Raw genomic sequence first — 13,172 nt, forward strand, 5'->3', positions numbered from 1 at the left:
TAGGAAATGAGATATCTTGTGTTTTGAGTGAATCTCTCCCATTAATCACGGGGATACTCCAGGTCTATCGGGCAGAGTGACTGGTATAATTAGGGCCTCTGCCTGCAAGGTTAATGCCAGCAGTCAAGAGCAGTGTGCATGAAGCAAGCCTGAGTCTTCCCGGAGCTTGTGGCAATATGATTGCTTCCCTGAGCCATGGAAGCCAAAGGTGAGAAGGTCTGGGTGGTCCCGAGATTTCAGGTGGAGACAGAAGTGTTATGATAGCTATTGAGAGGATCTCCCCAGGCTCTCCCATATGTGAGTAAATGTGGGGTCGGCCAGAATATCAGAAAAGGATTTCCACAGTCCAAGAATTTCCTTAAGGACAGATGACTCAAGTCTGACGCGTGATTTTTTCCAGCCAGGCTCTGTGTCTTTTTTGCAAGTGAAAGCAGTCTGTACCCATCAGAACGTTATGACGAGTTCAGAACTGCATCCACACACTTCACTCCAACATGTGCAAATTCTAGAGCCCAAAGAAATGGATGGAAAGATGACCAATAAAATACGTCCATTCCCAGCCACTGGGTCACCTTCCCCGGCTGTTCCCTGCCCTCTTTAGTAGCTGTGGGTTCCTTGTTGGTCTTTGGGCAATGCCAAGAAGGTAGGAACCGATCTGGTCTGGGAATCATAGAAAAGGGCATTCTCCTCCCTTATGGTGTCCACAGTGTTAGGAGGACATGACTTCAGTACAGCTCAGAGAAGAAAACTTTTACAGTGGTTCATACAAGTTATGCCCCTGCCTATAAATAATCACATAAAACCAAAACACCGAACCCTTCCCCATTCAGCCCTATCCCACCACCATAACACCCTCATCCCCTAATAAAAAGGGCATTTATCAAGACACACAGAATGAGCAGCTTGATGATTCTCACTGAGAGTTTTCTCAACCCTCCAATCTGCCTGTGGTTTCTGACATTTTGAGATGTACACGCATCGGTTAGGCCCATAACAGTCCCCACTGGATCCTGCTACAAGAAATGACCCTTAAATCCTTCCTTGTCCTTCCCTCCCCCATCACCCAACCTCAAAATAGGACAAGCATCAAAGAAAACTACCTGAATCATGTGAATCAAACAGGAGAGAGATGGAGGCTTGGAAGGAAATCTACCCTATTGCATCCTGATTCCAAAAAAGAAAAGAAAAAGCCTGAAAAAAGGAGAAAATGCAGGAACTCTGAGCAGACGGTGCCCCTAGCTCTGGGACAAGGAGAAACAGGATATTCAAAGAAGGGATTAGCCATCCTAAGTGCTAACCAAAGAGCAGTGGCTACTGTCTCTGGGAGGTGACAGTGCAGCATCCAACAGTGACCCTGGGCCATTACTGGTCAGGCACCTGGCAGTCAGGCGGGGAAACAGAGCAAGGAGGGTGTGACAAACTCTCTTTCAGTGCCTCCCACCAATAACAACCTTCAGGGTTGCTGCAGCAATTCTGCTTCTTGGGTCTTGCAGAACTTCAGCTGTGGCCAAATCAAACTCAGAACCACACCAGGAAGGCAATCTTGGAAAACAGAGTTCCCAGTGTAAACAAGTTGACAATAGAACAATCCAGCAAAGGTTGCCAACCCAAGGGAGGTGAAACCCACTGAGGATGTCAGCTCTGCGAAAGGAATTCAGGCTGTCGGAAAACGGAAAGGTGCGTCACCTGGAGATTAGAGAGAGACCTGCGGACCAAGGCAGGCTTGAAGCCCACCCCCCCTGCAGCTGCGTTTCTAGTATAGCTTGCCCTGATTTCCACACGGGAATCTTCTCCACTTTTAAGTCTATCCAATATTTAGCAGCATTAGGAATGTGTGTCAATCAGAGTTCAGTACAGGAAATAGAGCAGAAAAGGATTTAATCCAGGGAATTGAGCACTTACAAAAGCTGTTGGAAGGGCTGGAGAAGTGGAGCCAGGGACCACCACTGCAGCACAGCCTTCAAGGTCCAGCCTCAACGCCAAGATCCAGAGCCAGGATCTGCTGTGACTGTCTCTGGCCACAAGCTGTGATGGCAGTGGGCGGAGAGTTGGCCCCTGAAACTGCTCATGCCCCCGGCCTCCAGCTTGCCTGCCAGCAGCCTCTACCTTGCTCTACCTTCCGGTGTTAGTCAGCTCGGGCTGGTAACAGAGTCTCACGAACTGGGTGGCCTAAAACCAGAAATTTATTCTCTCATAGCTCTGGAGGCTAGACATCTGAGATCAAGGTGTGGGCGGGGCCATGCTCCCTCTAAAGCTCTAGGTAGAATCCTTCCTTGCCTCTTCCTAGCCCCTGGTGGTGGCCGTGTTCCTCGGCTTAAAGCTGCATCACTCCCATCTCCGCCTCTGTCGTCGCATGGAGTTCTCCGTGTGTCTCTGTCTTCACATGGCATTTTCCTCTTCTTACAAGGACACCAGTCATATTGGACAGTGACACATCCTCATGACCTCATCTTAACTTGATTATGTCTGCAAAGACTCCATTTCCAAATAAGGTCATATTCACAGGCACCGGAGGTTAGGACTTTAACATATCTTTTCGGGGGAACACAATTTAACCTATAACATTTCCTAACCTTGCATCTCATTGGCACAACCTCATTCACATCCAGAAGTCTAGGAAATGCAGTGTTAGCCTTCCAACCGGTCAAATAGAGTGAGGGCGAATAAAGGGAGAAAGCCCACCCATGTGGTTAGCACAGGGGCTACCGTGCAAGCACCGCTGTATTCTGGATGAACAGATGAGGTAATCCTGATACACAGAATGAGAGGCAGTGCAGTAGGGTGGTTAGTAGCACTGGATCCAATGTTTGAACCTGGCCCAGCTTCTGCTGGCTATGAGATCTCGGGCAGGTTAGTTACTTCTCTGTAACCTTTAGCTTCCACACCTATAAGTGGGGATAATAACAGCCACCATTTCTCAGGGTTTATCTGAGTATTAGATGAGATTATGGACTCCAAGTTCCAAGGACCAGGCACACAGTAAGCCATCTACAATGGTAACCATTATTAAATTATCAAACTTACTAGGTTTATTCTGTGTCCCACCATGGGAGAGAATTGAATGAAGCACAGACACATGGACGAACTGTATGTAAGGGTTCCCCCTGGCATGCTTAGGACTTTATGTAAAAATCAGAAACTCCAAGAATTTGAGCCAAGGCATAAATTTCCTGATGTAAGGATTTTCTTACTCAGCGCAATGACCCATCAGAGTATCAAGAAGCTAAGGGATTTATCTCTGGAATAGATTTCTCCAAGTTCTGTTGGTGATTATTTTAGTTGACATAAGAAGAGAAAAAGCAGGTGTCAGCTAAAGTGTGGGTGTTTTCTTACACAAGCATTGTTACATGTTTATGTTCCTGAAAAAAGGAAGTAAAAGTCATATTAACCATGTTTAGGGTTCAGAGGACAAATGCTTTTTCAGTTTTAAAAGGTGCAGTGGATTAAAATAACTTTGCGGTGGTCAACATGACTTGGATGGAGGTACATTCCGTATTTTACTATTATTAAATCTGTCTCTCTAAGTGAGATAAAGCAGTTGAGACAGAAATCAGACTTCCGTGCCTCAGACTGGGTCATAGGGAACATTTAGCTATTAAAAATTTGGCATTTTACATAAAAAAATGAAATAATGCCATTTGCAGCAACATGGATGGACCTAGAGATTATCATACTAAGTGAAGTCAGAAAGAGAAGGACAAATACCATATGATATCACTTATATGTGGAATCTAAAATATGACACAGATGAACTTACCTACAAAACAGACTCACAGACATAGAGAACAGACTTGTGGTTGCCAAGGAAGGGGGAGTGGGGGAGGGATGGATTGGGAGTTTGGGGTTAGCAGATGCAAACTATTATGTATAGAATGGATAAACAACAGGGTCCTACTGTACAGCACAGGGAACTATATTCAATATCCTGTGATAAACCATAATGGAAAAGAATATGACAAAGATGTATGTATACGTATAGTTGAATCACTTTGCTGTGCAGCAGAAATTAACACATTGTAAATCAACTATACTAGAATAAAATAAATTTTTAAAAAATTAGGCATTGTACAATTCAATAATAAAAGGACAAACAACACAATACAAATATAGGAAAAAGATGTGAACAGACATTTCACCAATGAAGATACACAAATGGCCAATAAACACATGAAAAGATACTCAGCATCATTAGTCATCAGGGAAATGCAAAGTAAAACCACAATAATACACCACAATGCAACTACTAGAATGGCTAAAACACACAAAATAACAACAAAAACTGACAATACCAAGTTCTGACAAGGATGTGGAACGATTGGAACTCTTGCACGTTACTGATAGGAATGCAACGTGGTGCAGTCACTCTGGAAAACAGTATGGCAGTATCTTTTAAAGTTAAACATAAACTTACTATATGATTCTGCCATTCTACTCCAGATATTTACCTATGACAATTGAAAACATACGTCCACACAAAGATGTGTGTGTGAATGTTCATAGTAGCTTTAGTCATAATCACTCAAAACTGGAAGCAACAAATGATGGACGGATAAACAAATTGTAGAATATGCATACAGTGGCATACTACTCAGCAATAAAAAGGAACAAAATACGGGCTTCCCTGGTGGTGCAGTGGTTAAGAATCCGCCTGCCAATGCAGGGGACATGGGTTCCAGCCCTGGTCGGGGAATATCCCACATGCCACAGAACAACTAAGCCCGAACACCGCAACTACTGAGCCTGCACTCTAGAGCCCGTGAGCCACAACTACTGAGCCCACGTGCCACAACTACTGAAGCTTGTGCGCCTACAGCCCGTGCTCTGCAACAAGAGGAGCCACCGCAATGAGAAGCCCGTGCACCACAACAAACAGTAGCCCCACTCGTCACAACTAGAGAAAGCCTGTGCGCAGCAACGAAAGACCCAATGCAGGCAAAAATAAATAAATAAAATAAATAAATTTATATTAAAAAAAGGAACAAAATAGCAATACATGGAACAACACAGATCAATCTCAAAAACTTTATGCTAAAGTGAAAGAAGTCAAACACAAAAGGCAATATATTACATGAGAGCATTTATGTGTAATGCTAGAGAAGGCTAAACTATAATGACAGAGAGCAGACCAGTGGTTGCATGAGGCTGGTGGGGGGCGGGGAGCAACTGCACAGGGGCAGGAGGGATTTCTTAGGGTTAGGGGATGGTTCTGGTCTGTGTTGCGATGGTAGTTACGTGACTGTATACAGTTACTCAAACTCTTCAAAGTGTACACTTCAAATGGGTGAACTTTATGTAAATGATATATTAATGTAAACATAAGCTTTGAGTTCTGATGTGACAGGCTTGGGGAGAGGGAGCAGTTGGAGGATAGGAGTGGGGTGGTGGTGCAGGGCATGGCTTATCTATGCGATGCCTGAACCCAGTGATTTATCCTCTAAGGTCAAGCCTATCAGTTATAACTGGGAACCTAGTGCAGCCAAGCTCTGTTCCAAGAGGGGGTGTTAGCATCATATCTATAGGGTTTTTTTTTTCGTTATAAAAATTTAGTGCTGGGGCTTCCCTGGTGGCGCAGTGGTTGAGAGTCCGCCTGCTGATGCAGGGGACACGGGTTCGTGCCCCGGTCTGGGAAGATCCCACATGCCGCGGAGCGGCTGGGCCCGTGAGCCATGGCCGTTGAGCCTGCGCGTCCGGAGCCTGTGCTCCGCAACGGGAGAGGCCACACAGTGAGAGGCCCGCGCGCCGCAAAAAAAAAAAAAAAAAAATTTAGTGCTTATTTTATTTTTTATATATATATATTTACTTATTTATTTATTTTTGGCTGTATTGGGTCTTTGTTGCTGAGCACGGGCTTTCTCTAGCTGTGTCAAGCAGGGGCTACTTTTTGTTGTGGTGTGCGGGCTTCTCATTGAGGTGGCTTCTCTTGTTGTGGAGCACGGACTCTAGGCGCGTGGGCTTCAGCAGTTGTAGCACACGGGCTCAGTAGTTGTGGCTCGCGGGCCCTAGAGCACAGGCTTAGTAGCTGTGGCACACGGGCTTAGATGCTCTGCGGCATGTGGGATCTTCCCCGACCAGGGCTCGAATCCGTGTCCCCTGAACTGGCAGGCAGATTATGAACCACTGCACCACCAGGGAAGTCCCTAGTGCTTTTTAATGTTATACTGATTTTTATTATAGCTACAAAAGGAAGTGAGGATAGGTATCATCATACATCAAAGAGCAGATGAGAAGTGGTGAGGTCTACATTAAAGGAGAAAGCATATGTGAAGCAGAGTTCACAGAGGACATTCACAAATGGCAACTATTATTATTTGCCTAGGTTGATGTGGTCAGCATAGAAGTGTGAGGCCAGGCTTCTCGCAGGGGAGAAGCAGCAGAGACCTGGGAACAGGATTAGAGTGGCGAGGTCATAGCCTTTCAGCCCCAGTGACTTCTCTTTAGAACAGGTATTTTATGACACCCTTTTTGCTACCCCCAACCCTTTTGCCAACAGCTTCTTGGCTTCTGATCTGATTTCCTACCCTTGTTGTCCAGGGCAGCATCGTGGTCCACTTAGCCCCCACCCTCATTCAGATCACTTCCAGCTTGCTCTCCCTCTCGGTCTCCATCTCTTCCTCCAAGAGGGATTGCTGCATTTTAAAGTTAATCCAGGACAAGAAGAGCCAAATGTGTTTCAGGATGCAGTTCCCAGAAGAACTGAGGGGAGGAGAGGGAGTCCTGGGCTTCCCTCCAGGGCCCAGGCATAGGGGCTCCAAGTCATAAGGGCTGAGCCCCGGTGTCCAAAGGGGCCTGAGATCAGCAATGTGTGGGTTTCTTGCTCTTCCCTTTGAGCCCACGTGTCTACGCAGCCTTTTACAGAAGGAGAGTCAGCAATTCATTCCAGGACCTTCTATGTGCCAGACACTGCCCCAGGTGCTGGGGACTCTGAGACAAAGAGGGAAAGTCCCCACCTTCCAGGCACTCACAGTCTGGTTGGAAGAGATAAACAGTTGCTGGTGATCACAATGGAAACCAGAGCAAAGGTTTAGAGAAGCCGTGCTGGGAACATAGAGGGAGAGAGCTGTCTCTGCACGCTATTTTTTAAAACAGAAAATTACTTTCTATTTACTTCCCATTGAAGAATTTAAAAAGTATATCAGCGTGATGGGGCACCAAATTATTAGGCTGCCCAGGATGTCCTCATGCCTTAGGCCAGCCTGGACTAGGTTTGTCCAGTCTCCCTCTGCACCCACCCCGGCCCTCACCTTCTGCAGCTTTCAGAGGTTCAGTCCTCTGAACCTGATTCTGGGGGTGGGGCTTCTGCAAATCAGGCCCTTGTCAACTGGGGATGATGGTTTGTAGTTCAACAAAGGGAAAATCAAGAGGCAAATCCAAGCAGGTCTGGACTCACGAGGAGCAGATGGAGAGAAGGGAATGAAGTGGGAATGGGGAGGCAAGGTTGGGAGGAGTTCTGAGCTTCATCCTGGTGGTTTATGACAGGGTCACAGGAGGGGACGTGTCCCGGGGGCTTATTGGGATCACCAGTATGCTCCCAACCTTTGCTGAGTGCCTACTGTGTGCCAGGCCCTGTGCCAAGGGCTTTCTCTATACCAAGCTCCTACCCTCTCAACAGGCCCTAGACTCCAGCGTGATCCCAAGGAGAGAGTGGCTATGAGTGAAATCTGAGGCTATGAGCGGCCTTTCATTTTCCAACTTGATAAGAGCAACATATATGACAAACGATTATTCTTAATATAAAGGACTGTGCAATCAAGAAATTATGGATAAAATTATACTCAAAAAACCCCATGATGGGCTAATGAGCGTATGGAAATATGCTCAGCTTCCTTAAACAATCTGGTATGAAAACTAAAATTAGATACCATTATGTCTTCATCTATCAAAATATTTTTAAAGAAAATTCTGGTTTGGTGAAGTTGTAATAAAATGGGCAGGCGAGTAATGGCTGGCAGATGTATAAATTAATCAACTATGGCACCTTGTTAATGTGTACCAAGGTGTACATAGTACTAGCCTAGTAGTTCCATTTTAGAAGAAGATAGATAAGGATGTGAATGCAAGGATGTTTGTCATACATGTAAAAGACAAAAACTGGAAATGACCTCAAGGCCCAACAATAGGACAACTGATCAAATGATGGGTTGATCACACACATACACACACACTTCCCCACACAGAGAATCTGAGCTTAATTTTGTTAAAAAGGATATTTATATATTTTCTCTCATTGTTTCTCTTTATATACATGCAGAGAAAAAAAGACTGGCAAGAAATGCACCAAAACATATTTATTTTGGAAAGGCAGGACTATGGGCTGCCTTTATTTATTTTTTCTTTAAATTTTTCCATAATAACTTTGAATTGCTTTCATTATCTGAAAAAATATTTTTAAAAATCTGTGACATATTCTTGCTAAAAATTAATCAAATGAGCCTTAACTCCCACTTTGCATGAAAGAGAGAGATAAGTGAAATGACACCACGAAGAAACAAGTTGACAACATCTAGAAGATGGAACCTTTTATAAAGAAACCGATTATCTTCTCCAAAAGTTGATATGATAAGGGACAAACAATTGGGGGAACCATTCTAGATGAACGAAAACTAAACAGGCATAGCAACCAAATGCCACGTTCAAATCTTGATTGGGTCCTGACTCAGAGTCAGGTCCAAATGACATTGTAGGGACAATTGGGGAAAGTGAAATATGGATCTTCATTTTGATCTTCACTTGGCCAAACTACAGACGTGCTACCCAGCTGGCAAATACCTGATCTGCAAAAGCCCCACCCCTAGAATCACAGTCCATAATAGACACACTCAGAGAGGCCATTATGGTATGTTCCTAAACCAAGGGGAATTCTGCACAACCTCAAAATAGCACATTTTTCTTCATTTTACATAAAATGCCTATTAGAAAACTATTTAAATTCAGTTTTGGTAACTAAACTTTCAGTAACTACCACTTATTAAGTATCAACATCTTGGCTTACTGCACAGTAATACCCCGTGACTCCCAACCAGCGGGGACATGTAAGATGCTGTGGGTGGGCTGGTGGACGGAGACCACCCAGCACTGTCCCTCATTCCACATGGGTGCCTGACATCCCCCAGGCTAATCCTGAGCCCGGTGGGGTGTGCGTGTGTGTGTGTGTGTGCGCACGCGTGTCTACTTCTAATTAACAGAAGCTAGGAAACTCTTGATTCAGGGACCAATTTTACAACAAGTCACCAACTTTACCTCACTAGATTCTGTTATTTGGTTCAAAAGCTTCCGTTTGTGGGTAGAGGGACAAAAGTATCTAACAGCAGCCTATGACTGACAGAATTCTTTTACTGACACATCACATTTAAAAGACTCCAAAGCTCCCAAGGGGGCAACTGTTCCTTTCAGTCTTGGAGTACGTCCTTGCTGACGAGAATTTTTGCCAGTCTCCATTTTCTTCTTTGGTGCAGGGGTAGGGGTGAGCAGGGAACCCACAAGTCTATGTGGTGGATAAAGTAGGGAACTGTTATCCCCATTTTATAGACTTTTTATAATATAAATATAAAAATATATAATGTAAAAATATATTTCTATATAAGAATATGCATTTGCTATATACAATATAAATATAAAATATAGGAGATTGACACTCAGAGATATGCCAGCTGCCAACTCCAGGCAAAATACCACCTGGATAGCCTGTGGGGCCCGCAAAGCTCAGTTTATTGCTCTGCAGCAAGTGGGGAGGTCAAGGGTACCATATTTATAGGTTTTGAGGGTCTAGTTTAAGGTGGATCTTCAACTGTGGGGAGCTGATCGGAATTGGACTAACTTCCTGATACAATAGTTGAAGGTTGGAAAAAACAAAGAAAGGAAGGTTTTGAATGAACCTTAAGAGTAAACAGTCATTTGCAAAAACCAGCTGAGCGATCCACTGTTCTGAGAAAGGGGCTATTTACCCTGACGAAGGCTAGTTGAGTGATAAATAAAAATTCAGATAAATGGATTTTCAGTAAGTTCATAAGACAAATAAAACAATTATTTATAACTTCATCTTCCTGGGCAGGAATATTCTGCAGAGAGCGGAGGGCTAATTTTATTTTATTTTTTTGAATTTTATTTTAGTTATTTTTTTATACAGCAGGTTCTTACTAGTAACCCATTTTATACACATCAGTGTATACATGTCAATCCCAATCTCCCAATTCATCCCACCCCACCCGCCCAACGCTTTCCCCCTTGGTGTCCATACGTTTGTTCTCTACATCTCTGTCTCAATTTCTGCCCTGCAAACCAGAAATTTGGATCATCTGTACCATTTTTCTAGATTCCACATATATGCGTTAATATACGATATTTGTTTTTCTCTTTCTGACTTACTTCACTCTGTACGACAGTCTCTAGATCCATCCACGTCTCTACAAAGGACCCAATTTCGTTCCTTTTTATGGCTGAGTAATATTCCATTGTATATATGTACAACATCTTCTTTATCTGTTCGTCTGTCGATGGGCATTTAGGTTGCTTCCAGAACTGGCTATTGTAAATAGTGCTGCAATGAACATTGGGGTGCATGTGTCTTTTTCAATTATGGTTTTCTCTGGGTATATGCCCAGTAGTGGGATTACTGGGTCATATGGTAATTCTATTTTTAGTTTTTTAGGGAACCTCCATACTGTTCTCCATAGTGGCTGTATCAATTTACATTCCCACCAACAGTGCAAGAAGGTTCCCTTTTCTCCACACCCTCTCCAGCATTTCTTGTTTGTAGATTTTCTGATGATGCCCATTCTAACTGGTGGGAGGTGATACCTCACTGTAGTTTTCATTTGCATTTCTCTAATAATTAGTGACGTTGAGCAGCTTTTCATGTGCTTCTTGGCCATCTGTATGTCTTCTTTGGAGAAATGTCTACTTAGGTCTTCTGCCCATTTTTGGATTGGGTTGATTGTTTTTTTAATATTGAGCTGCATGAGCTGTTTATACATTTTGGAGATTAATCCTTTGTCCATTGATTCGTTTGCAAATTTTTTCTCCCATTCCGAGGGTTGTCTTTTCATCTTATTTATGGTTTCCTTTGATGTGCAAAACCTTTTATGTTTCACTAGGTCCCATTTGTTTATTTTTGTTTTTATTTCCACTACTCTAGGAGGTGGATCAAAAAAGATCTTGCTGTGACTTACGTCAAAGAGTGTTCTTCCTATGTTTTCCTCTAAGAGTTTTATAGTGTCCGGTCTTACATTTAGGTCTCTAATGCATTTTGAGTTTATTTTGGTGTATGGTGTGCGGGAGTGTTCTAATTTCATTCTTTTACATGTAGCTGTCCAGTTTTCCCAGCACCACTTATTGAAGAGACTGTCTTTTCTCCATTGTATATCCTCGCCTTCTTAGTCATAGATTAGTTAACCATAGGTGCATGGGTTTATCTCTGGGTCTTCTATACTGTTCCATTGATTAAATTTCTGTTTTTGTGCCAGTACCATATTGTCTTGATTACTGTAGCTTTGTAGTATAGTCTGAAGTCTGGGAGCCTGATTCCTCCACCTCCATTTTTTTCCCTCAAGATCGCTTTGGCTATTCGGGGTCTTTTGTGTCTCCATACAAATTTTAAGATTTTTTGTTCTAGTTCTGTAAAAAATGCCATTGTTAATTTGATAGGGATTGCATTGAATCTGTACATTGCTTTGGGTGGTACAGTCATTTTCACAATGTTGATTCTTCCAATCCAAGAACATGATATATCTCTCCATCTGTTGGTATCATCTTTAATTTCTTTCATCAGTGTCTTATAGTTTTCTGCACGCAGGTCTTTTGTCTCTCCAGCTAGGTTTATTCCTAGGTATTTTATTCTTTTTCTTGCAATGGTAAATGGGACGGTTTCCTTAATTTCTCTTTCAGATTTTTCATCATTAGTGTATAGGAATGCAAGAGATTTCTGTGCATTAATATTGTATCCTGCAACTTTACCAAATTCATAGATTAGCTCCAGGAGTTTTCTGGTGGCATCTTTAGGATTCTCTATGTATAGTATCATGTCATCTGCAAACAGTGACAGTTTTACTTCTTCTTTTCCAATTTGTATTCCTTTTATTTCTTTTTCTTCTCTGATTGCCGTGGCTAGGCCTTCCAAAACTATGTTGAAAAATAGTGGTGAGAGTGGACATTCTTGTCTTGTTCCTGATCTTAGAGGAAAGGCTTTCAGTTTTTCACTAGTGAGAATAATGTTTGCCGTGGGTTTATCGTATATGGCCTTTATTATGTTGAGGTAGGTTCCCTCCATGCCCACTTTCTGGAGAGTTTTTATCATGAGTGGGTGTTGAATTTTGTCAAAAGCTTTTTCTGCATCCATTGAGATCATCATATGGTTTTTATTCTTCAGTTTGTTAATATGGTGTATCACATTGACTGATTTGCGTATATTGAAGAATCCTTGCATCCCTGGGATAAATCCCACTTGATCATGGTGTATGATCTTTTTAATGTGTTGTTGGATTCTGTTTGCTAGTATTTCATTGAGGATTTTTGCATCTATATTCATCAGTGATATTGGTCTGTTATTTTCTTTTTTTGTAGTACCTTTGTCTGGTTTTGGTAGCAGGGTGATGGTGGCCTCATAGAATGAGTTTGAAAGTGGTCCTTCCTCTGTAATTTTTGGAAGACTTTGAGAGGAAGGGTGTTAGCTCTTCTCTAAATGTTTGATAGAATTCACCTGTGAAGCCATCTGGTCCTGGACTTTTGTTTGTTGGAAGCTTTTTAATCATAGTTTCAATTTCATTACTTGTGATTGGTCTTTTCATATTTTCTATTTCTTCCTGGTTCAGTCTTGGGAGGTTATACCTTTCTAAGAATTTGTCCATTTCTTCCAGGTTGTCCATTTTATTGGCATAGAGTTGCTTGTAGTAGTCTCTTAGGATGCTTTGTATTTCTGTGGTGTCTGTTGTAACTTCTCCTTTTCCATTTCTAATTTTATTGATTTGAGTCCTCTCCCCCTTTTTCTTGATGAGTCTGGCTAATGGTTTATCAATTTTGTTCATCTTCTCAAAGAACCAGCTTTTAGTTTCATTGATCTTTGCTATTGTTTTCTTTGTTTCTTTTTCATTTATTTCTGCTCTGGTCTTTATGATTTCTTTCCTTCTGCTAACTTTGGGTTTTGTTTGTTCTTCTTTCTCTAGTTCCTTTAGGTGTAAGGT

General features: G+C 42.5%; 1 protein-coding gene across 3 annotated transcripts in view; it reads right to left on the reverse strand.

Annotated features, from left to right (window-relative positions):
* LARS2 (leucyl-tRNA synthetase 2, mitochondrial) overlaps nucleotides 1-13,172 on the reverse strand; it is a 336,746-nt gene that overhangs the window by 269,133 nt on the left and 54,441 nt on the right. Inside the window, exon 1 of one of the 3 annotated variants that reach the window (XM_060307184.2) lies at nucleotides 1,903-1,983. The exons of the other annotated variants lie outside the window; for them this stretch is intronic. The gene's annotated coding sequence lies outside the window, so the exon portion shown is untranslated. Of the gene's footprint in view, nucleotides 1-1,902; nucleotides 1,984-13,172 lie in introns of those variants that run through there. 3 annotated transcript variants of the gene reach the window in all.

Source organism: Globicephala melas, chromosome 11 (assembly GCF_963455315.2).
Source record: "Globicephala melas chromosome 11, mGloMel1.2, whole genome shotgun sequence".
In the NCBI taxonomy this organism is placed as follows: Eukaryota; Metazoa; Chordata; class Mammalia; order Artiodactyla; family Delphinidae; genus Globicephala; species Globicephala melas.